General features: G+C 53.3%; 2 non-coding genes and 1 pseudogene across 2 annotated transcripts; 1 reads left to right on the top strand and 2 right to left on the bottom strand.

Moving 5' to 3' along the window:
- Nucleotides 1-379: 379 nt before the first annotated feature.
- Nucleotides 380-24,689, top strand: LOC144278847 (uncharacterized; annotated as a pseudogene).
- On the bottom strand, nt 6,500-6,573 carry TRNAT-AGU (transfer RNA threonine (anticodon AGU)). The gene has a single exon. It is a non-coding gene; the product is annotated as a tRNA-Thr (tRNA).
- On the bottom strand, nt 7,901-7,974 carry TRNAT-AGU (transfer RNA threonine (anticodon AGU)). The gene has a single exon. It is a non-coding gene; the product is annotated as a tRNA-Thr (tRNA).

The following is a 24,689-nucleotide window of genomic DNA, read 5'->3' as shown; positions in this document are numbered from 1 at the left end:
CCAAGTGCCCCAGAGGGAATGAACAGAGCAGGGAATCACCAAGTGATCCATCCCCTGTCGCCCATTCCCAGCTTCTGGCAAACGGAGGCAGGGACACCATCCCTGCCCATCCCAGCAAATAGCCATTGATGGACCTGTCCTCTGTCGTCAGACACCACTGGTACAGTGCTCTGCTCGGTTCAATGTTGATAACAGTTGGCTGCCGGCGTGTGTTTCCTCTGTGTGCTGCCCTGACTCTGCAGATCACTGAGACAGCAGCTCTTGAGAGAACCCCCAGTGACCACAGACTCCGACAAGGTACGAAGGCACTCGGCTAGGTTTATTGTCAAATGAAGCACAGTAATAGTTCCCCGCAGACTCTACAGGACAAACTACGAATATGTGCCCCCTGACAATGGACCGGCTCAGCCAGCAGCGGGGCTCTCCACTGTCCCCTAGGCCATACAAAGACATCCACTCAGGGATGCATTCTTACACACAGGTACAAACAGGTTACCCGTCACCCCTGACGTATCGAGGTACAACTCCTCTACGCATTAGGGTGCTCCCTCTCCCCTGGTATAGGTGGTTGGGACAAACAGATGGATCCATCATATTGTCCTTCTGATCCTGTCTTTAGGATAGGCCCGCCTGTTCCTTTTATCTCTGTGGAATGTGTTCATACTGGGATGTTCTGGTGCCGTCCTGGCACACGTTCATCTTATTAGTGCTTATATGTGTACAGGTGTTTTTAGCAGCCTTCTTCTTGCCAACGTCTGTTGGCAGGGCCTGCCTCTGGCTCACAGCTTAACTTTGCTTTAAGTTAGCAAAGTCTTGACCATTACTTCAGTTCAGGCCTCAGGCCTCATCCCGGGCCTCTGATACCAAGGGTTATATTTCAGGGACTCATCTTACTACATCCTCCATGAACTGATCTAATTCTTTTTTGCATCCTGTTGTGGTCTCTAAAACACTAGCAAATAAAAGGGGCTGGAGCTGGTTTACAACTTGATTACATTGGCCCTTTAGCAAGAGCGGCCAGGGGAAATCGGTGTTGTTTAGTCCTGGGACCCTGGGTCTGAGCCCTGGGTTAGTGTAGATGCAGGAGGGATTGGGATAGAGCTGAGGCTCAAGCACTGCTTTATGTCGCAGTGTAAACAGACTTAGTATGCTCCAGCTTACCAGTTTCACCCCAGATCACTGTTCCACTTAGCATACAGCTCTTAGGTAAGTGTATGGGGAATCCAAGATTTAACAGAGCATGGAGGTTCAGTCGTAGGAAGTAGAAATATTGGACACAAACAGTTACATATGAAATAAAATTGTAACCTGCCTTCTAAAGTCTAGACTTAATTAACAAGACATTCTCAGGTCTACCAACGTGTAGCTCCCCCACCATTCTCACACCATTATAGAGCCAAGGAGGCTGTGATCCCTATCCCACAGGACAACCCATGCTGTCAGCTGGCCTCCTTGGTGAAGGATCCAGTGTGTCTCTCTTGGGCTTGGATATAGAGTTGATCCCTTCCCCACTCTCTCCTCTGGGGAAGGGTTGGTGGTGCGGGGGGGATTCAGCTCCTGATTTCTTTGATCTCTCTGGCATTTATTTTGGTTCCTTCCCCCCTTTTTCCATTCTTCTCTTGGAGGTTTTCTGTCTCCCCAGCACAGGGGGGTGACCCATGTCTGGATTCTCTCTCTATCCCAGCAGGTGACACCGGGATGGCGAGTGAGAAAGGGGAGGTTTGCTGTGGTTGGCCATAGACCAAAGCCTGTGAGAGTCAGCACAGAGCGGAGGAAACCGTCAGGAGCCGCTCACATCTTATTAGACTTCGGAGCATCCTCACGGGCGAGAGACCCTACCCATGTGCTGAGTGTGGGAAAAGCTTCAGCCAGAGCTCCTCCCTTATTAGACACCAGAGAATCCACACGGGCGAGACCCCGTACGCATGTGCCGAGTGCGGGAAACGCTTTAGTCAGAGCTCATCCCTGGTCAGCCACCAGAGAATCCACACCGGCGAGACGCCCTACACCTGCGCCGAGTGCGGGAAATGCTTCCGGCGGAGCTCAGGCCCTGTCATTCATCAGGGAGTACACATGGGAGAACACCATAAATGTCTTGACTAAGGCTGGCCTAAACTTTTCTTTTTTTAAAAAAATCCACGTGCCGATTCCCACATTGCCCTGTCAAGAGCTTTGCACCCATTGCCTGAACCGTGGTCTCTCATCTCCCGCAGGTGAGCAGCTTTCTTCTACCTTTTGCAGCTCATCTTTTTGGGGGCGAATGCCATGATCCTTTCTGTCAACTCTGTGGTCTTATGAGGAACCAGAGCGTGTGTCTGTCCTGCCAGGAAGGCCCATCCCCCTGGGTGGGGGAGATAGGCTTGACCATAACTAGCCCCACTGAGGTGAAAACGACCTGTCCCTTGTCTCCACTAAGATTGTACGTGGAGTTAGCTGCTGAAGTGGGCTATCTTGATGTAAACACACACGTATAGTTGCAGATATAAACCCAGGTTCAGTGAATGGGGTTCGCTTTCCCCTTGATCTAAACAAATCTCCATCACTTTTCCTAGCCTAGACAAGCCCTGAGCATCACATCAATACTGTTCCCCTACTGCCAAGTGAGTATTCGTTACAGAGCTCCCCCATAGGCAATGTGCAATGGAGGCTGGTGGAGGCTAAGCCTCCCCAAACCTCATGCCACCGCGGGGCGAGGGCGGGGGGCAGTGGCGGATTATGGCCCCTGGCCAATTTGGGGCTTCTGGACAAATCTCCTCCCACCAGGGCCCCAGGGCTGAAGGTGCTCTCGCTCACCGCTGTGACCCCACGGCCGCAGCCGGGGCACAGAGGTTTTCCGGTCTCGGGTCTGCAGTGGGTGGCGGGAGGGCGGAAAGGAGCCAGCGGCGGAGGGGCCTCCGAGGGAAGACACGGAGTGGGGGCGGAACAGCGGTGGGGCCGCGGAGGACGTGGCAGAACAGGGGTGGGGCCATGGGTGAAACAGGGGCGGGGCCAGAGGGGAAAGGGCAGGCTGGGGAGGGGTGGTGGCCATGGGGTGGTGCCAAGGTCCTGGCTGGGGCTGAGAACCCCCCCACCCCAGCAGGGTTCATGGGGGGGAGGGGCCAAGCTCTCAGCCCCTCCTCTGCCCCGGCTGAGGCCACAGCTGGGGGGAGGGGGGCAGAGAGCAGAGAGTGGGGGAAGAGGCAGGCCAAGGGGCTAGCTCCCCCTCCTCCAGCCAAACCGCTTGGTCAAAAAATTTCATGATTTTGGTGCAGATCGTGCAAAGATTGGATGAAAACGCTGCTTTTCTACCAACATTTTTCACAGGGAGGGGAAACCTCCTCGCCCGCCGAGCTCGGGGTTGGAGTTCGTCATTCCGTACAGAGGTGGTCTCCCCGGGATGGTCTCGCTCACTCGGCCACCGTCACACATGCTGTCCGTGTGGCAGAGCAGACCAGGGTGGGGAGAGCTCAGTAGTTCTTGGAGAACGCCCGTCCTGATGCCAATGGGAGAAGAGTGAAGAGCCGGGACATTGCTGCTCCGTTCGAACAGGGCTTTGCAGAGCAGAGACCCTCTGGAGCATGGGACCTCTCCCCCCGCCCAGACCGTCACAGCATCTTGTGACACAGATGGAGGGACTGGGCAAGGGGTCAGGGAGGAGAAAGGAGTGGGGGTAGGTGGGAAGTGTCTTTCTGTACAGAGCCCAGATACCTGAACAGAGGGGAAGGGAGGGGGCAGGGTTCACAGAGCACAAGATTTTGTCCTTGCTGTCCAGCCCCCCGCTTTACCCCTGCTCCCCAGATTACCCTGCCCCCCTGTCTGCCCCACTCCCTGGGTTGTCCTCACTCCTGTCTGTTTCCTCCTGGGCTTCCCTGATGCATCCTGCACCTTCATCCTCTGGCTCTTCCTCACTGCCCCCTGATCCCTGGCTCGCCTCTGCTCCCTGCCCTGCCCTGCCCCCCAATCTCTGGCTCACCCCTGCTCCCTGCCCTGCCCTACACCCTGATCCCTGGCTCGCCCCTGCTCCCTGACCTGACCTGCACCCCGATCCCTGGCTCGCCCCTTCTCCCTGATCTGTCCTGCACCCCAATCTCTGTTTTTCCTCTGCTCATCCATCATTACAGGGCTTCCCTCTCTCCCTCTGTCCTGCCCAGCACCAGTTCCCTCCACCGACACCCTGCCTCACCTCTGACAAGGAGGACTGATGGCTGTCTCCCCTGGTATCTGGGGAGGAAAGGCCACCCCTTGCCGTGAAGATGAGCCCCAGCATTAATTCATCCCTGGGAGGCTGAAATAACGCTCATTATAGCTTGGCAGCGCAGTCCCAGAGCTCAGAGACGATGACAGGTCCACGAACTCCTGGGAGTTCTCCCCACGGACCCGCCTCCTTCCCCCCCGTGTACAGCTGCCCCATTGGCCCGAGTGGCTCTGCCAATATTCGGGGCCTCTCCGGGTTTTCCCTGTTAGGAGGAGAAGAAATTGATGCTCCGGGGTAGGTCTGATCTCAGTGTGCTCGCAACCCTCACATAAAGAAAAGGAGTACTTGTGGCACCTTAGAGACTAACCAATTTATTTGAGCATGAGCTTTCGTGAGCTACAGCTCACTTCATCGGATGCATACTGTGGAAACTGCAGAAGACATTATAAGAAGTTCTGGTTAAACTTGGATTTAAACTTGGAGAGTGGTCAGTTTGGATGAGCTATTGCCAGCAGGAGAGTGAGTTTCTGTGTGTGTGTGTGTTTCCGGGGGGGGGTGTGAGAAAGCCTGGATTTGTGCTGGAAATGGCCCAACTTGATTACCATGCACATTGTAGGGAGAGTGGTCACTTTGGATAAGCTATTACCAGCAGGAGAGTGAGTTTGTGTGTGTGGTTTTTGGAGGGGGGTGAGGGAGTGAGAGAACCTGGATTTGTGCAGGAAATGGCCCACCTTGATTATCATACACATTGTGAAGAGAGTGGTCACTTTGGATGGGCTATTACCAGCAGGAGAGTGAGTTTGTGTGTGGGGGGGCGGAGGGTGAGAAAACCTGGATTTGTGCTGGAAATGGCCCAACTTGATGATCACTTTAGATAAGCTATTACCAGCAGGAGAGTGAGTTTGTGTGTGTATGGGGGTGGGGGGGTGAGAAAACCTGGATTTGTGCTGGAAATGGCCCACCTTGATTATCATGCACATTGTAGGGAGAGTGGTCACTTTGGATAAGCTATTACCAGCAGGAGAGTGAGTTTGTGTGTGTGGTTTTTGGAGGGGGGTGAGGGAGTGAGAGAACCTGGATTTGTGCAGGAAATGGCCCACCTTGATTATCATACACATTGTGAAGAGAGTGGTCACTTTGGATGGGCTATTACCAGCAGGAGAGTGAGTTTGTGTGTGGGGGGGCGGAGGGTGAGAAAACCTGGATTTGTCCTGGAAATGGCCCAACTTGATGATCACTTTAGATAAGCTATTACCAGCAGGAGAGTGGGGTGGGGGGAGATATTTTTTCATGCTTTGTGTGTATAAAAAGATCTTCTACACTTTCCACAGTATGCATCCGATGAAGTGAGCTGTAGCTCACGAAAGCTCATGCTCAAATAAATTGGTTAGTCTCTAAGGTGCCACAAGTCCTCCTTTTCTTTTTGCGAATACAGACTAACACGGTTGTTACTCTGAAACCCTCACATAATAACCTTGTGGCCCCCCTGAGGGATTGTGACCCCTCAGTTTGAGAACCCCTGGTCTAGAACCCAGGAGCGCTGACTCCCAGACCCCTCCCCTCCCCGAGTCTCCACGCCATAAAGAAAACATAAAGAACCAGCAGGACCCCTGGAAGGAATGTCTGACTAGGACAGCTGGGGAAGGTAGAGCGGGACGCCCTGCCATCCTGGAGACCTCACCCGGCCGGGGCTGGAGCAGCTCTCTGAGATGCTGAGCTCTGGAGAACCACCAAGAGAACAGTGTCCATGCCACATGCCCAGGGCTACTTATTGGCCGGGATTCATTCGTGATGGAAGAGGTGCCGGGGCTCAAGCAATGAGGTGCCAGGGCTCAAGCAATTTTTTTTACTTTCCTAACTGATGCGCCAGGCCCAGAGGTGCCGGGGCTCTGAACTGCCAGGCCCAGAGGTGCCGGGGCTCAGCCCTGGCACAAATGAAGCCCTGTTTAGTGGTCCAGAAAAGGGCAGGAATGACTGGACAGCCTGGGTGATCAGGGTATTCCCCTAGGAGGTGGGGCACTCCACTACACAGCTGTTCTCCACTGTATATCAGGATCTCTGCGCGTCGACATGCCCAGCGAATCGTAACGGTGCGCAGCACGGGCTGTCGTCCTGCAGCAACTGCAGCCAAAGACCCCTCCTTGCCAATGTCCGTCATGGCCGCCTTTCCATCAGCTCCAGGCCCCTGGTTGGATTCTTTCCAACGCTACTCCACAAAGAGGTCTCTTCTTTTACAAGCCTTTGCCAGCCGGCCTAGGGAGGGCTCTTTGGTTTCCTGGAAGGAGAAAGGAAAATGTGAGCAGAGGAGACAAAAGACACAGAGCCAGGCACCACTGGGAGTTGAACCCAGGATCTCCTGTTTACTAGACAGGTGCTTTAGCCAGCTTAGCCATGGTGCCTCCCTCTTGAAACAGCCCCCCAATTACTGCACTTGATGGTCGAAGATAATACCGGCCAATTCCAAAGCAGAGACTTAATCTATTTCTTGCAAGACCTGCAGTCATGGAGCTGTCTGGCTCCCTGTGCACCGAAATCCACAGCTGAGCTCACAAAGACTTTCCAAAGTGCTCACCTCCCAACTGCAGGTGTGATGGTGAAGTGGTCCGTATTCTGCGTTGTGGCTATAGCAACCTGGGCTTGACTGTGAGTCATAGCAACCTTTCCATCAGCTCCAGACTCGTCGTTTGCCGCTTTCCAACACTTAGGGGCCCAAGGAGGACTCTCTCTGTCTTCAGCTGACAAAGATTGCCCAGGAAGATCTTTTCGGTTCATGAGGAAGAAAGACAAAAAAGGGAGCTGCGCAGACAAGCTGGGCTCAGCGAGGAACAACGGGCTGGCTAAGCCGGCATCTTCTGGTTACGGGGAAGGCTCGTCCACCAGCTCTTCCAAAAGGCCACTCTCTAGAGGCCTCGCAACAACCCCTGCAGATGTTCAGTTAGAAACACAAAGAGCTGCCGACATAGAGTTCTCCACTCCCTGGAGACACCCAGATCTCAGGAGCTCCATGCGCAGAGCGGCCCCGGCTAGCGGAAAAGGGCTTTGGCAGAGACTCCTGTGTTTCCAGCCGTGGCCACGTAGTGCTGAGTCCTCTGCCTGGTGTCTTCCACGGCTGCGAGTGGAGTTACAGCGACCGTTCGTTGTCTTCACGCTTGTCGGGAGCCTCCTTCCGACACGTGTCCCCCAAAAGGCCTGTCCCTTTGGCAAGCGTTTGTACGGCTAGACAAAGGCGGGTTTCTCCGTTTCCTCTGAAGAGAGACAACGTGGTGGGAAGAGAAGACAGGTTTGGTGAGGCACCACTGGGAGCTGGATGCAGAATCTCGTTTTTACCCAGCAGGTGCCTTGACCAACTTAGCCACTGTGCCACCCTCGGGGGCTTTTCTCCTCCCTGCTCCACTTCTTCCCCAATGAGAATCGAAAGTGAGGTGAACCGAGAGCAACTCTCCATTTCCCGCCAGCCCTGCAGAGGGGGCGCTCTCAGGATCTCTGTGCGTTGACATCCCCAGCGAATCGCCAGGGCGTGCAGCACGGGCTCTCGTCCTCTTAGCCAATGCCCGTCACGGCCGCCTTTCCATCAGCTCCAGGCTCCTGGTTGGATTCTTTCCAATGCACCTCCATAAAGGGGGCTCTTCTTTAACCAGCAATTGCCAGCCTGGCCTAGGGAGGGCTCTTTGGTTTCCTGGAAGGAGAAAGGAAAAAGTGAGCAGAGGAGACAAGAGACAAAAAGCCAGGCACCACTGGGAGTTGAACCCAGGATCTCCTGTTTACTAGACAGGTGCTTTAGCCAGCTTAGCCATGGTGCCACCTGCCTGAAAGTCCCCCAGGCTGCTGTCCTTGATGGCCAAAGATAATAATGGCCAATTCCAAAGCAGAGAGTTAATCCAGTTCCTGCAAGACCTGCAGACATGGAGCTGTCTGGCTCTGTCTCTTCTCTTTCTCCCTGGCACTCTCCTTTCTTATGCCATGGTGACAAACACAGGTGCTGGCAACCTTTTTGTCACGCAGGGGTGTGAACTCCCCTTCCCCCGAGCGACGTAGGTTTGGCCGGCATAAATGCTCGGGTGCAAAGCTCCGCGTTGGCGGGAGATGCTCTCTGGCCCCCACAGCTCCGCCGCTCAGGGAGCTGGTTTCATCATGTCAAACGCGGCGGCAGGAGCAACCTGCAGCTGGAAGTTTGTACGGGTAGACGGAGCTCTTACCTGCTCCTGCCTGTCATCCCTCTGGGATTTCTCCCCTCTAGGGCCTGGGCGCCCTCTTTTAAGGGCAATTGCAGGGAGCCGATGGGTGCACCGGCTCTGTTCCCTCTCCAAAGGGCAGAGGTGCCCCGCGACGCACGTATCCGCGATCACGCAGGGGAGAAATTTCTGCTTGGGGAGTTCTTGTGAGATTCCAGTTCCTTTAATTTCAGGAAAACCCAGCCTGGGTAGGGAAAAGCCTTTGTTTTCCAGGAATCAAACACAGGCCAGAGAGACAGAGCAGCAAATCCCAAGCACTAGATCAGGGGTCTCAAACACGCGGCCTGTGGGGTTATTTCCTGTGGCCCGCCAAGCTCCCCGCGCCCCCGGAGTTATTTCCTGTGGCCCGCCAGGCTCCCCTCCCCCAGCTCCCCCTCCTGCCAGCGCGCCGTGTCCCCGCTCCTCTGCCTACCTGCAGGCACTTCCCACCGCCAAACAGCTGTTTGGCGGCACTTAGTGCTTTCCAGGAGGGAGGGGGAGGAGTGGGGAGCTGCACGCTCAGGGGAGGAGGCGGAGAAGAGGTGGGGCAGGGGCGGGGATTTGGGGAAGGGGTTGGAATTGGGGGCAGGGAAGGGGTGGGAAGAGGCAGGGCAGGGGCGGAGCTTCATGGAAGGGGTGAAGTAGGGGCGGGGCTGAGGGCAGCTCGGGGGGGTGGGGTGGGGAGGGGTCAGTGATGCAGCCCTCGGGCCAATGTACTAGTCCTCATATGGCCCTCGTGGTGATTCGAGTTTGCGATCCCTGCACTAGATCATTGGCTCTCAACTTTTCCAGACGACTGTACCCCGTTCAGGTGTCGGAATTGTCTTGTGTATCCCAGGTTTCACCCCCCTTAAAAACAACTTGCTTACAAAATCAGACACGGAAATACAAAAGTGTCCCAGCTGGTTAGGACTGAAATATGGCTGGCAGTCTCATTTTTACCATATCATTATAAAACAACTCAATTAGAATATAACTATTGTGCTTACATTTCAGTGTACAGCCTATAGAGCGGTGTAAACAAGTCATTGTCTGTAGGAAATTTCAGTTTGTCCTGATTTTGCGAGTGCTTTTTCTGTAGCCTGTTGTACAACTAGGCAAATGTCTAGATGAGTGGAGGGACCCCCGGAAGACCTCTGGGTACCCCCAGGGTACACGTACCCCTGGTTGAAAACCGCTGCACTAGACCACCAGGGCGGAGATGGGAATTTCATGACGCATGACACACACAACACTGAAAAATTCCTGTTTCTTTGTTTTTTCCAGTGAGCTCATTTCCCACCAGAGGAAAAAAAAATTTTTTTTCCCCTCCATTTCATGAATTAGGCTTTGTCCACACTACGCAGCTTTTAGCGACATGCCGGGGCCGCTCCGCAGCCGGGATGCTAAAAGGCGCGTTTGTAGGCAGGAGAGAGCTCTGCCGCCGACAAAAAGCTTCCATCCCCAACGAGCAGCGTTAGCGTTGTCGGCAGGAGCTGCTCACACCAACGCTTTTCCTCGACAAAACTTCTGTCTTTCGGGGTGTGTGTGTGGTTTTTTTTCACACCTCTGACAGACAAAAGTTTTGTCTTTCACTTGCCGGTGTAGAGAAAGCCTCAGAGAGGGGCAGGAATGGGCAGAGACAGGCACATCCCTGCATCATCATCATCATCATCATCATCATCATCATCATCAATTTGAATGTAATGAAAATCAAGACGTTCAAACCAAGCCTTTTCTTTCTTGATGCTCTCCCTCACTAGTCACCTGCAGGCCCCCGCTGCCCCCCCTCCCGGAGAAGATAAAGGGCCTGAGGCTTCATCTACACTGGAAACCGACCGACAAAACTTTTCTCGTTCAGAGATGTGAAAAACATCCCGAAAGACACAAGTTTTGCCGATGAAAAGCGCCGGTGTGAACAGCACTGTGTCGGCAGGAGCGCTTGGGGGGGGGGGGGGGAATCTCCCCCCAGCCATAGGCGCTCACCTTTATTTTCCCCCAGGGGTGCCACCCCAACCCGCCCCTTTCCCTCATAAATCCAGCTGTTTGGACAATGCTGAGTGTCCCTGCAAATGCTGGGTGAGGTGCATTGAACCCTGAAGATGGTCCAGGTTTGTCCCAGGAGGAGTCTATCTCATTTGGGCTTGCTGAGCAGAGCTCACGGTGTGACACAGGCATGCTGGGGCCCCAGAGGTCCGGTCCAAGGAGGCGCAGGAAGAGTGAAACCCATTGGAGGTCTGGCCCACCGAAGGGGTTTGTCCGAGAGGCTGTTCCAAAGCTGGGGGCATAGCGCCGGTCCTGTGCGTCCATGACAAGGGGTAACCAAGGTGTGGGGGTGGGGGAAAGCAGCCATGGATGAGTTTACACGGTTAACCTTCTTGTCAAGTTCAGGGCTCCACCAGCTGTGAGCCAGGGGAGGTGGCCAAAACTCACAAGACTGTCAGTTTCACTGCTGGTTCGGCTCTGTGCTGTGAAACTGAGCCCAGTGCCCGGCTCACGGCTCGGCTGCAGGTGGAGGGTCCTCCAGCTGTGTGAGCCCCATGCGCTGTCTGGGTCCCATGCTTGCGCCCCACAATGCCCCACTTCAGTGGGTGCAAATGCTGCTGGTGATGGTGCCCATCACTGGCAGAAGGAGGGTTGCACCTGGACACCAACAGCGGATTGAATTACTGTGGGGGCGGATCTGAATTAAGTCGACCTAATTTTGTAGTGTAGACAAGAGTTGCTTTCCTGTTCCCAGGGGGGCGCATTCACTCTCCTGGGGCTGGACTGGGGCTAACAGGAGCCAGAGCCTCTGTGTGTGTAAACACAGCAACTCTGGAGGACGAGGAGCAGCAGAGATGAGGGCGAGCAGTTCCCTCTGGAGAAAATCCCCTGTCCAGTGAGTGTGTGACAGGCTGCAGCCCTGGTTGGTCTGGAAGGAGACAGGAAGGGGCTGGAATAGCTGGGAGCAGGGGGGTGCTGGCAGGAAGGAAGCTGGGAGAACAAAGAACAAACCCTGGGCAGCTCCTGCGTGGGGGTGCTTTGGAAAAATGCAAGATGCAGCAGCTGCTGCTTCCCCGGTGGGGTCTGTGCAGGGGGCAAGCCCTTCATTAAAGGGGGGAGACTTTCTCTGGCTGGAATCAGCCCCCCTAGGGCAGCCCTTGGCTCTGCGGACAGAGACCCCTGAGCTGGAGACAGCAGGTAACTGAGCGGAGGAGGGGAGCTGGGGATGGGGAGGAAAGTGAATCTCTTCCCCAGTGGAGTTGGGAGCCTCAGATCTAGCAGCCCTTGGGAATTTTCTCTTTGATTGAAGCTGCTCCCCCCTACCCCCCAACCCCAGGAGCAAAACTGGGGGATTGAGGCGAGGAAAGAAAAGGTATTTCCCCTTTGTGTGTTTGGAGGTAGAGCCAGTCCAGGCCAGGGCAGGGGTGGAAAACAAGGCTGAGATGAGGGACGGGGAAAGACAGTGTGGAAGGTGGTGGATTAGACAGGGAGCAGCCAGGAATCTCCAGGGGCAGACCGGTCAGGGGGCTAATGAAATCCTCGCTGGTTTTGCCATTTGTCCCTCAAATGCGGATAAAATTCTCCCTAATGATCACCTATGAATATAAAATCCCTGCAGATTCCCCTCTGCCTTTTCTCTCAAATTATTTGGCTCTGTCTAGTCTCCTCCTCTGATTTTACCCCTTTTTATCTCTTAATTCTTCAATGTGCCTTTAAAATCTCCTCCGATATTTCCCCACCTGTTTGACCAGCTGCAAATTGTCTTTGTTTAGGTGGGAAATTGTTGCCCCCCGAGTGGTTCCCCAAATGGGAAGGGGGTCAACGGGTGCAGCTTGGAGATCCCGGCGACTTGGCTGCATCTGGGGTGGGCTGGGGTGGCTGTTCTCTTCCAGCAAGAAGGCATGGAAGGGGTAAGGAGGGGGCTGCCCAGTTTGAGGTTACCCAGTCCCAGGTGCTGTCCCTGCAACGGCCTAACATTGCTCCCGGCCAGCTACCAGTCACCTGTCCCCATCCCACAGCCTGCCCCATAACCCATCACTTGCCCTCTTACAGCAGCATCCCAAAAGCTCCTGGCACTGTCTGGAGGTGGTGGTGAGGGACTATTCCTGTCCACAGGTCTATTTCACTTTCCTATACCATCCCTTTTAACATTCCCACCTGTCTCAGTTATTTAACAGTGACACAAAACCTCGAAAGAAGAGGTACACTTGTAACGGTGAGAGGAACTAATCACTGGAACAATTTACCATGGGTTGTGCTGGAATCTCCATGACTGACCGTTTTTAGATTGTTCGGATCTTCTCATCTGTTCAGATCTTGCCTTTTTTCTCTCTCGGATGATCAAATATTTCAATTTTCGACCTATTTTCTCCCCAATTCTCAAAGATTGATATAAAATACCCTAACATTTTGCCCTGCTTTTTTAGTTTTCTTTTCTAGTCATCTGTTACTCGTGTTGTTCTTCTTTACCTCAGAGGACAGGACAAGAAGCCATAGGCTTAAATGGCAGCCAGGGCGGTTCAGGTTGGACATTAGGAAAAACTTCCGAGCTGTCCGGGTGGTGAAGCACTGGAATAAATTGCCCAGGACGGTGGCGGAATCTCCGTCTTTGGGGATTTTTAAGAGCAGGTTGGACAAACCCCTGTCAGGGACGGTCTAGATAATATTTAGTCCTGCCATGAATGAAGGGCACTGGCTAGACGACCTCTCGAGGTCCCTTCCAATCCTGTGATTCTATGATTCTAGTTAACATTCCCTGAGATTTCCCCTGTCTTTCTAATTATAAAATATGAGCCTAAAATCTCCACAGATCTGGCCCTTTTCTCAAATTCTTGACTATTGCTATAAAAGTCTAGCACCTGTTGCCCCTTTTCTCTCTGCTTATCAAATTCTGCTAAGAAATTGGCTCAGATTTTCCCTCTTTACTGCCTTCTTGGCCACTGGTATAAAATCGCTCACAGGGACCTCCTAAGACACAAAGTTATTTTGGCATCGCCGGGACAGGTCGACCGGGCCGTCCCTACCAAATGTGGTGCCCTACGCAGCCTGAGCACCTGCTCCCCCCCGCGGAGGGTCTGGGCTGCGCTGAAGGCCTGCGGGCCCTGGGGATTAGTGGGGGGGCCGAGAGCAGGAATCGATACAACCCGGCCCCAGCCCGCTCTGCTCCCCCCTGCCCCAGCTGCGTCGCTTGGGGGAAGGGGTCCGCCTCCCCCCACACACTCACCGGTGGTGGGAAGCCGAGCGACACACCAGGAAGAGGTGGGGCAGGGGCAGAGGGAGTTGTCCTGGGTCCCGCACCCCCTTAGGAACGGACGGGGGGGGCAGCTGGGGGCTGGGGCTGGCTGCTGGTGCTGCCGCATACGAAGCACGCAGCTGCGTAGGGCACCACAACACTGGGGGCAATTTGGTGCCCCCAATTTCATGGTGCCCTACGCAGCTGCGTATTCTGCGTGTGCCTAAGGATGGCCCTGCAGATCGACTGTCAGATTCACCAGAAAGGAACTCAGATCAGTGGCATTGTTATAAATTGTTCCAGCACCCCTGGCTGCAGGGCGGCGGAGTTCAAACTGGTGACCGGAGTGATCACCGTGGGCATTGTGGGACACCTCCTGGCTTTTCTCAACAAAACGTATCGTGTAGACATGGCCTGCGTGTTTCCCAGGGTGGCAGAACCTTGAAGGTCCGTTTGTAGGGGGAAAAGCCTGCAGGGGAATCTGGGAGTGAAATGGGGAAAACCATTTCCGTTTCACTCCAGATCTAGGTGGCCAGGTGCCCGGTTTTCGACCGGAAAGTTTGGTCCAAAAGGGGACCTAACAGTGTCCGGTCAGATCTACTGACCGCACACCCAAAGTCCGGTTACTGTGGGCAGGGGAGGCGGAGAGGCGTCGGGTCATCACCCGCTCCAGCATCTACTCAGTTCGGGCCGCCTCCAACCTGCATTGGGCAGCTGCAGTTCAAAACCCCGGCTCTGCAGGTAAGTCCCTCCTGGCCCGGGCAGGGAGGTAGGAGGGGAAAAGCAGCGAGTGACGGGAGGAATGGGGGGAAGAGGAGTGAATGGGGGGGTGGAGCCTCTGGGGGAAGGGGCGGGGCAGGGGAGGGGCCTCGGGGGGATGAGGCAGGGCCGTGGAGGTTCCAGCCAGTAAATGCACAGGACAATGAGAGCTGCTGGAGGTGAGAAGAGGGCAGAAAATACAAAGAGGGGAGAAAGGGAGAGGAGTGATGTGAAAAATCTGCCAGAACTCGTTTAACGTGGGGCATGGTTTCTAGGAACAGACTTCTGGGGGTTGGGAGTGGGATGTTCCCTATTTGTGGAACAGGAAATAACTCACCTATCCGGGGCTGGGAAAACTTCCCAGACTCCCAGAGCTGGAGCCTGATGCTCCTGACCCACATTATTTGCCACTCCCCCGACCTTTGTGTCGTTATTTGCCACTCCCCCGACCTTTGTGTCGTCTGGCAATTTTTCAGTGACGATTTTATGTTCTCTGCCAGGTCACTGATAAAAATATTAAATAGCGTAGGGTCAAGAATTGATCCCTGGGGGACCACACTAGAAACACACCCGCTTGACCATGGTTCTCCATTACTTTTTGAGACCTCTCAGTTAGCCATTTTTTGTGTGTGCCATGTTACTTGTGTATTGTTCTAGTTTAATCAAAGTATCGTGTGTACTAAGTCAAATATCTTACCGAAGTCTACATATCAACACTATTACCTTTATTGACCAAACACTTAATCTCAGCAAAAAAATATACCAATTCGTTTGATAGGATATATTTCCCCTAAATCTATGTTGATTGGTATTAATTAATCAAATCCAATATCAGCTACTTCATTAGCCTGCATGTTATCAATGTCAGAGTGACAGACCTATAATTACTCGGGTCATCCCTTTCACTCTTTCTAAATATTGGCACAGCACTAGTTTTCCTCCAGTCTTCTGGATCTCCTCAGTATCCAAGACCTACTGAAAATCGACATTATTGGTCCAGAGAGCACCTCAGCCAGCTTTTTTAAAACTCTTGCATACAAGTTAACTGGACCTGCTGATTTTAAAATGTCTAACTATGGTAGCTGCTGTTTCACTTCCTCATGAGTTATTAGTGGAATGGAACAAGTGTCTCCATCCTCATATGACCGTGACTGCATCATCTGTTTCTTTTTTCCCAAATACAGAACAGAAATATATATTGAACGCTTTTTGCCTTTTCTGCATTATTATAGATATTTTTGCATTTCCCTCTAGTAATGGACCCAGCTCATGGTTAGGATTCTTCTTGTTTTTAAAAAACTCCTTCACATTGTGTTTCACTATGCTGACCACAGGTACCATACAGTCTTTGTATCCTTCTGCTTCCCTTATTAATGTTCTACAATTCCAGCCTCTGGCTCATATTCTTTTCTAGCAACTTCCTCTTTCTTTTATGCATTATACAGTAGAACCTCAGAGTTATGAACCCCTCAGGAACGGAGGTTGTTCGCAAGACTGAAATGTCTGAAACATCAGGGTTGTTCTTTCAAAAGTTTACAACTCAACACTGTGTAACACAGCTTTGAAACTTTACTATGCAGGAGAAAAAGGCTGCTTTGAACCATCTTCCTTTAAATGAAAGAAGCCCAGAAACAGTTTCCTTCCCTCGTCAGATCTTTTTATTTTTTAAACTCTCCCTTTATTTTTTTAGTAGTTTACGTCTAACAGAGCACTGTACTGTTTTGCATTATATATATAAAGAGAGAGTATCTCTGCTCCTGCCTGATTACGTACTTCTGGTTCCAAATGAGGTGCGTGGTTGACTGGTCAGTTCGTAACTCTGGGGTTCTCCTGTATATTGTTTTATCCGATTTTTTTCATGGAGTGGGTGTTGGGATTCTGACTGTCCTTGGACTCTTCTGGGGGCTCTTATCTCCGGTATCAGCCTCCGGCTAGTAGATGTGTGATAAATATGAAAACCATGCATCCTGGGGATGTGGGGGTGGGCTCTCTCTCCCCACACCTTGTTGCATCCTGGCTGCTCTGAGAGGATTAGGCATGGGAATCCCTCAGAAAACTTCTTGGCCCAGCTCCCCTGCAAATAGTGAGATTGTCAGGGGGCAGGAGATAGCGAGCGTGGTAAGGATAGTGATATCCAGAGTAGTGATAACTCGATTATGTAATTTTGGCAGGTTTCCATGACCCCTTTTTACCTGATGTCCCTGGTACCATGTTTGGACCTGTGCGTTTTTGGTGGCGTTGGCCATTTTGAAAGATACGATTTTTAAATTTAATCTCTCTTTATTTGAGGGATGTAAAAACGAAGTTAATAAATTGAGCTTTTGGGCCTTGTCCTCATTTTAAGAGCAACATATGCAGCTAGTAGAATTCTAAATAAAGTCAGTGGTTCTCAAACTTTTGTACCGGTGACCCCTTTCCAATAGCAAGCCTCTGAGTGTGACTCCCCCCTTATAAATTAAAAACATCTTTGAATATATTTAACACCATTATAAATGCTGGGGGCAAAGCGGGGTTTGGGGTGGAGGCTAACAGCTTGCAATCCCCCTTGTAATAACCTCATGACCCCCCTGTGGGATCCTGGCCCCCCAGGTTGAGAAGCACTGGGCTAGGAAATAGGTGTTCTATTTAGGGTGGCCAGGAGCCCCGTTTTCGACCAGAAAGTCAGGTAGAAAAGGGGACCTGACAGTGTTCGGTCAGATCTACTGACCGGACACCAAAAGTCTGGTTACTGCAGGCGGGGGAGATGGGGAAACACCAGGTCGTCACCCACGCCAGCCCCTACTCAGCCAGGAGCCGCCTCCTACCTGCGTCAGCTCCCAGCCCTGCCTCCACGGGTGAGTCCCTCCCGACCCAGGCAGGGTGGAGGGAGGGGGAAGAGCAGCAAGCGGTGGGGTCAGGGGGGAAGAGGAGTGAATCAGGGCGGGGCTTTGGGGGGGGCAGGGCAAGGGGCTGGGGTGGGGGCTCTGGGGGAAAGGCAGGGCACCGTGGGGCGGTTCGGGCAGTCCTGCTGGAGTGTCCCATTTTTAAATAGCACAAAGTTGGCATCCCTAACTGTGGTATGTGCAGACTGTGGGACAGTCAGATGGGAGGAGCGTACGTGTGGTGCCGGGCTTGAAGGGAGAGCAGGGGAGCCGAGAGCGGGGAGGAAGGCCCCCTGCCCCGGGAAGTGGGCAGGGTGGGTGTCACGGATCCCCAGCTTTGGAGCAGTCTCTGGGAGGACCCTTTCTAGTGGGCCAGATCCCCTAGTGGGTCCCACTCTTCGGCAGCTTCACCTCCTCCTTAGGCTGGGCCCCTGAGCCTCCAGCACCCCTGCTCTGCCCCGCAAGAGCCGTTCAAGGAGTACCATTGAGACAGACCCCCCTCTCCCCCCGAGGGAGACTCGTGCAGTCTTAGGGACCAATGCGCCCCCGCAGGCACCGTCAGCGGCTCTCAGCCCACGCTGTCAAACAAGAGGGTCTCTTAGCGGGCTGGAGCACAGCATAGGACGCTCTGGGTTAGCACAGAGAAATAAAGGCTGCAGTAGAGTCCAGTCTAGTTAGCCAGAGCCCACACCTGTCTCCTCCTGTCACTCCCTCAGACCTCCTCGGTCAGATTTCCCTCTGAGCAGCGCCCCGACTCCTCACCTCATACCCCCCGAGTCCTTTGTTCCCGTGCTGGGGCACACGCACTGACCCGGAGCAGCCAGTTTCAGCTGGCATGAGAAGTGGCTCTGTCCATGCCCCACCCGGGTCCGGCTGCCCAGGAGAATGGCCCAATGTGCTGGGGGGGGGGATGGTGCAGGGGGAGAAGGATGGAGGGCCCCCCCCAGGTAATGTGGGGTGGGGACTGCATGTCAGGTGGGCTCAGGCCTGGGGCGTTGCTGGGCAGAGAAGACACATGGGGCGCTCACGTGTTCTCTCCTTGAGATTGTGCCCCCCAACCCCAGTGCCCAGGGGCTCCAGAAGAGGCTTCTCCCCTGCCCCCATCTTCAGCTACATGGGACTCCACAAGTGGGCTTCAGCCCCCTCTTCCACCTGGCTTCAGCTGCGGGGCTCCGGCTCTGGGCTTCAGCCAGGCTGGCCTTACTGGGCACCATGGTAAAGAGGCAAGAAGTGGGGTGAGCAATGCTGCAGAAGGGAGCTCAGGGGAACGGGGGGGGGGAAGGAGTGGGGACTGGGGGGCAGTGGGGAGCCAGGGGAGGCAATGGAGGCAAGAGGTGATGGATGGGGGCAGCGAGTGGGAGCAGGGGCACCAAAATACAGCAGTACATTATGTTTATAATGGAGTCTGGGAAAAAAAACACCTACATAAATAAATTATAATGATTTGGACCTGTACATGTGCATATTTATTTGTTTTTTCCTAAAGCTAATTAAGTATTTTAGGAAAATTTGTCAGAGCGGCCACCAGCAAGAGTTGGCCACCAATAATTTTGTTGTGAGAACTCCTGAGTGTCCAGCCCTTGGTCCCCTGGACACTGACTGTTTTCACCGATCTGCTTCTTGCAAAGAAACAGTTCGCTCCAGCTTATCAGTTTCACCTCAGATCATACTCCTCTCTACCTACGGTACTTCGGTGAGTTAGTCACAAAAGCAAGGATAGCTGGATTGAATCGAGCATGGAAGTTCAGTCGCAGGAAGCAGAAGTATTGGACAGAAATGGCTACATGTAAAAATAAAATCATAACCTGCCTTCTAAAGTGTAAGACGTCATGAACAAGAGACCCTCATGTCTGATAAAGTGTAGCTCACCCAATATTCTTGAACCATTTTGGGGCCAAGCAGGCTGTGATCCATCTTTCCAGGGGGGAAAAAAACGTGCTGTCAGCTTCCCTCCTTGGTGAAAGAACCAATATGTCCCTTCCCCTGAATGCTGGGATGGATTGTGGATTCAGAGTTGATCCCCTCCCGTCTCTTTTCTCTGGGGAAAGGTTTGGGGTTGGAGGGGATTTCAGGTCCTGATTTCTTTGATCCCTCCGTCACTTCTATTGGTTCCTTCCCCCCTTTTCCCACCTCTCTGTCAAAGGTTTTCTGTCTCCCCAGCAAAGTAGGTGACCCATGTCTGGATTCTCTCTCTGTCCCGGCAGGTGACACTGGGATGGTGAGTGAGAACGGGGAGGAGAAGCCCCAGCAAGAAGATGCTGATCCAGGAGAGCCTCGCGGGACGCTCGCAGGGAGATGCAAAGGGGACGTTTGCTGTGGTTGGCCCCAGACCAAAGCCTGTGAGAGTCAGCAGAGAGCAGAGGAAACCGTCAGGAGCCGCTCACATCTTATTAGACATCGGCGCATCCTCACGGGCGAGAGACCCTACCCATGCGCTGAGTGTGGGAAAAGCTTCAGCCAGAGCTCCTCCCTTATTAGACACCAGAGAATCCACACGGGCGAGACCCCGTACGCATGTGCCGAGTGCGGGAAACGCTTTAGTCAGAGCTCATCCCTGGTCAGCCACCAGAGAATCCACACCGGCGAGACGCCCTACACCTGCGCCGAGTGCGGGAAATGCTTCCGGCGGAGCTCAAACCTCATCACTCATTGGAGGATCCACACCGGGGAGACGCCCTACACCTGCGCCGAGTGCGGGAAAAACTTCAGGCAGAGCTCAAACCTCATCACGCATTGGAGGATCCACACCGGGGAGACGCCCTACACCTGCGCCGAGTGCGGGAAAAGCTTCAGCCAGAGTTCAACCTTCATTCGACATCAGACCATCCACACCGGGGAGACGCCCTACGCCTGCTCCGAGTGCGGGAAAAGCTTCAATCGGTACTCTGCCCTGGTCACGCACCGGAGGATCCACACGGGAGAGACGCCCTACACCTGCGCCGAGTGTGGGAAATGCTTCTGTCTGCGCTCGACCCTCATCGCACATCGGAGGATCCACACCGGAGACATGCCCTACGCCTGCTCCGAGTGCGGGAAAAGCTTCCGGCAGAGCTCAAACCTGAACACCCATCGGCGGATCCACACTGGGGAGACGCCCTACGCCTGCGCCGAATGTGGGAAACGCTTCAGTCAGAGATCAACCTTTATCAGACACCGGAGAATCCACACCGGGGAGACGCCTTACACGTGCTCCGAGTGCGGGAAAAGCTTCAGCCAGAGCTCGACCCTCATCACACATTGGAGAATCCACATGGAAGAGGCCCCCTACGCATGCTCTGAGTGCGGGAAACGTTTTAGCCACAGCTCTGCCCTTATTAGACATCTGAGGATCCACACGGGAGAGACCCCCTACCCGTGCTCCGAGTGTGGGAAACGTTTCAGCCACAGCTCTGCCCTTACCACGCACTGGAGAATCCACACGGGAGAGACGCCCTACATGTGCTCCGAGTGCGGGAAAAGCTTCAGGCGGAGCTCCGGCCTCCGCACCCACTGGAGGATCCACACGGGGGAGACGCCCTACACATGCTCCGAGTGCGGGAAAAGCTTCAGCCACAGCTCTACCCTGACCACCCACCGGAGAATCCACACCGGGGAGACGCCCTACGCCTGCGCCGAGTGCGGGAAACGCTTCCGGCAGAGATCCAGTCTCATCACGCACCGGAGGATTCACACCGGAGAGACGCCCTACGCCTGCTCCGAGTGCGGGAAAAGCTTCCGGCAGAGCTCAAACCTGATATCACATCAGAGAATCCACATGGGGGAGACACGCTGAACGGGCTCTGAGTTCAGGAAAAGCTTCCGTCATGAGTCATCTTCTCTTAGACACCAGAGAATGCCCACGGGGGACAGACTCTATACATGCTCCGAGTGTGGGAAAAGCTAAGCTCGGCCCTTCTTAGGCATCTGAGAATCCACGCTGGAGAGACACCCTACACCAGGTGGCTCCCAACCAGGATGACAGAGGTCTTCCAGGGCGACATTAACTCATCTCAACAGTTGCCTAGCCTTACAACAGGTGACGTAAAAAGCACGAGCGAAGTCAGGACACACTAAAATTTCCTACGGACAATGACTTGTTTGTACGGCTCTATAGGCTGTACGCTGAAATGGGAGGACCATATTTATATTCCAATTAATTTATTTCATGATGCTATGGTAAAAAGGAGAACATCCGCACATTTTTAGTATTAGTGTGGCTGGGACACTTTTGTATTTGTAGCTCTGGTTTTGTAAGCATGTCGTTTTTTTAAGTGAGGGGAAAACTGGCGGGAGCAAGAGAAATCCGACTCCGAAAAGGGGGACAGGGGTCTGCAAAGAGGGAGAGCCCTGCCCTATGGAGAGCTCTCATCTTATCACAAATCAGAGACTCCCCACGGGCAAGAGACCCAACGTAGGCCGGGGCAGGCTGTACCTCCCCAAATAAGCCCAGCGTGGCTCCACCCACGCTCCGCCCAGAAGGCCCCCTCCTGCTTGCCCTTCCCCCTGGGCCACAGCCCGGGCAGGCTGGCCGCTCCTCTTCAGGGAAGCGTGCTGGGGCTGGGGATAAGGCGAGGTGGCCATGGGCGGCCGGCGGACAGGACTTGGGGTGGCTGGGGCCACACAGCACTGAGGGGCCCCGGGCGCTGGCAGGGGAAGGGGAGCAGGAGGGGCAGGGCCGGCTGGGAGCTAGCCTCCCTGTGCCCACAAGCAAGTCCGCACAGGAGAGGAATGCCACGAATGGCCCGACTAAGCCTTGCCAAAGATTTTTTTTTCCCCTTTTAAATGCATTTGCTCATTCCCGCACAGCACCCGGTAAGGCTCTTTGCACCCCTGCCTGAACCGTGGCCTCTCGTCTCCTGCAGGTGCATGGCGAGGCTTGACCACAACTAGCTCCACTGAGGTGAAAACGACCTGTCCCTTGTCTCCGCTCAGCTTGTACGTGGAGTTAGCTGCTGACGTGAGCTGTCGTGATGTAAACACACACATCTAGCTGCAGTGCGGATATAAACCCAGGTACAGAGAATGGGGTTCGCTTTCCCCTTGACCTGACCTAATCCCCATGGCTTTTCCTAGTCTGGACAAACCCTGAGCATCACATCTGTACTGTTCCCCCATTGCCATCGTCACAGAGATCTCCCTTTGGCGACAGAACACAGGTACCAGTTTTCTAATGTGCCGGGTGGGGCTCAACCCCGGCTCTGCCCCAGGACCCACCCCCTGCCTCTTTCCACCCTGCCCCGTCTCATCTCACTCCACCCCCTTCCCGCCCCCTCCCCTGAGCATGCCTCACCCTCGCTCCTCCCCCCCCAGCACCTCCTGCACGCCGCAGAACAGCTGATAGTGGCGGGCGGGAGGCACTGGAGGGAGGGGGAGGTTGCCAGTGGGTGCTCAGCACCCACCGTTTTTTCTCCACGGGTGCTCCAACAGAATGTCTCATTCCCAGTGGTTTGCGCGTTGATCAGCGTTGTGGGGAAAGATTGCAATGTAACGAAAAGCAGCACAGGGGGTAAGCGTCATTTCAGCCTCTCTTTCCCGAGGGAGATCCAGGATTCCCTCCTTCCACATCACCATCAAGATCCCACTTCCCCAGTCTCAGCCCAGCCATCCGCACCAGCCACAACGGAGTTTATAATCCCCACTTTCTACCCCTCCAGCTCCTTCACTGCCACTCACCGCAGCACTCTGCGGTGAGTTATCACGCGCTGATCCTAAATCAAACTCACTGAGGGCAGGCGGGAGGTGAAAACGCTGGCGGGGGGATTTGAATGGATCCCAAAAGCAGAGTAATCATTCCCTCTTTTAATCCTGGTTTTCTCCCATCGGAAAAGTATTTCTGAGCTTTTTCCTGCTGAGCTTGGCTTCTTTGCAAGGTGGGAACGTTGGCTGTTTTCCCCCATTACCATGATGCTAAAATTTGGGACTGCTGAATAATAATGAAGTGGCTCTGAGTGAAGCAGGTTTGAATGCATCAGAGGAGAATACAATGGGAGAATCTGTTCTGATTTTGAATCATCAGATGTCACCTGCTCTGGAATTTCATTTTATATGAAATTGAAAGTGTCTGACACCCCTTTGCGTTATGGTGGGGGGGTGTCCTCTCTTTCCTGATTGGTCAAATATTGGGGTATTAGTTTTGTTTGACAGCATCAGCTCAGATTGATGGGGGGCTATGAGAGAAACGATCATTCCCTTAAAACACACTGAAACCTGGATATTTGCTTCCCAAAGCTGTTGCGGCCCAGAAGGTTACTCCTGAAAATATCACCTTCTTAATCAGATGCTGTTTGCCTATAATTTAGGGCGGCCATGCAGTCCCCATCTATGTGGAGATGGAGAAAATGGAATGAGCCGTGTTGTGGCACTTACCCCTTGTAAATGCTGCAACCGCGTATAAAATGAATTGAGTGTTGAATGTGAGAGAGCTCCTGGATTCTGCCTCTTTTTTCATAGATACCCCAGCTTTGGTGGCTGACAGGGACTGTGATCCAGGCCTGTGTCGAGTCCCTAACTTAGATTTGTGCCATCAGATTAAATAAATAAACTGTGTAATAAATAAACTGGACGTGTTTGGGGAAGCCGTTCCTCACGATTACTCCTGAGCTTTTGTGCGGATTCTACTCCTGAGAAATATGAAGTTACCCCCAACCAAGGCCAAGGATTAGACATGAATTTCCGTAGAAGTAGCAGATATTCAAAGTTGTCCTATGGCCAGGTAAACTCTTTGTATTTAGAACCTGACTCCCTAGCTCAGTGATATTGATTATGGTCCCACAAGTTGTCATGTTTCAGTGGGGAGTGATTGTCCCCTTCCCATTTGGATCTGAAGTGTCATGAGATAATGAGAAACGATTGATATTTCTTCCCATTGAGTTCCAATCTGGCTGCCTTGTTGGACAAGAAGCACGGCCATGCTACACAAGCCCACTGGGGAAGGAATTTGTAAGACTCTGAACTCAGGTTGGATGAATGTTGTGTTCTACTTCTCTGCTCTTGTCTCTTTGTTCGGCTTTTGTGGTTTACGGATTGGCATCAGTTCTCTACCTCCTGCTCCTCTGAATGATTAGAAAGTGTGGAAACAGAGTCTGAGTGCTTTTTCTCATTGTGCCAACCTTCCCACAGAGGGGGAGGAGACTTTCACCCATCTTTAGGGCAAAATACCTGGAGATAAATGAACTCACAAGAAACAGATGGCACCTACATTAGTGCAGAACACAACTTTACCCAGGGTTCCTGTGGAGGAAATGGGGAATATGAGAAAAGTAACACACATGATCCAATTTTGCAGCCTTTGAATGTGTTGTTAGCAGTGCAAATGGAATGAAAGATGAAGTGATTTATTACAGAATAAGACACGGATTATGTGATAGGTACACTATCATATGGGTTCACAATGAAAGTTATCTTGGGTTCTCTGTTTCTTTGTTTGTTTTCAGGCCTATAAGAAAGGGTGGCTAATCCTGAAAAGTGTATTTGATGTCGTTTACTCCCCCTGGATTAAAGACTTCTGA

Source organism: Eretmochelys imbricata, chromosome 23 (genome assembly GCF_965152235.1).
Source record: "Eretmochelys imbricata isolate rEreImb1 chromosome 23, rEreImb1.hap1, whole genome shotgun sequence".
Taxonomy (NCBI): domain Eukaryota; kingdom Metazoa; phylum Chordata; order Testudines; family Cheloniidae; genus Eretmochelys; species Eretmochelys imbricata.
The sequence above is the reverse complement of the archived record's forward strand: the minus strand, read 5'-3'. Positions and strand labels throughout refer to the sequence as shown.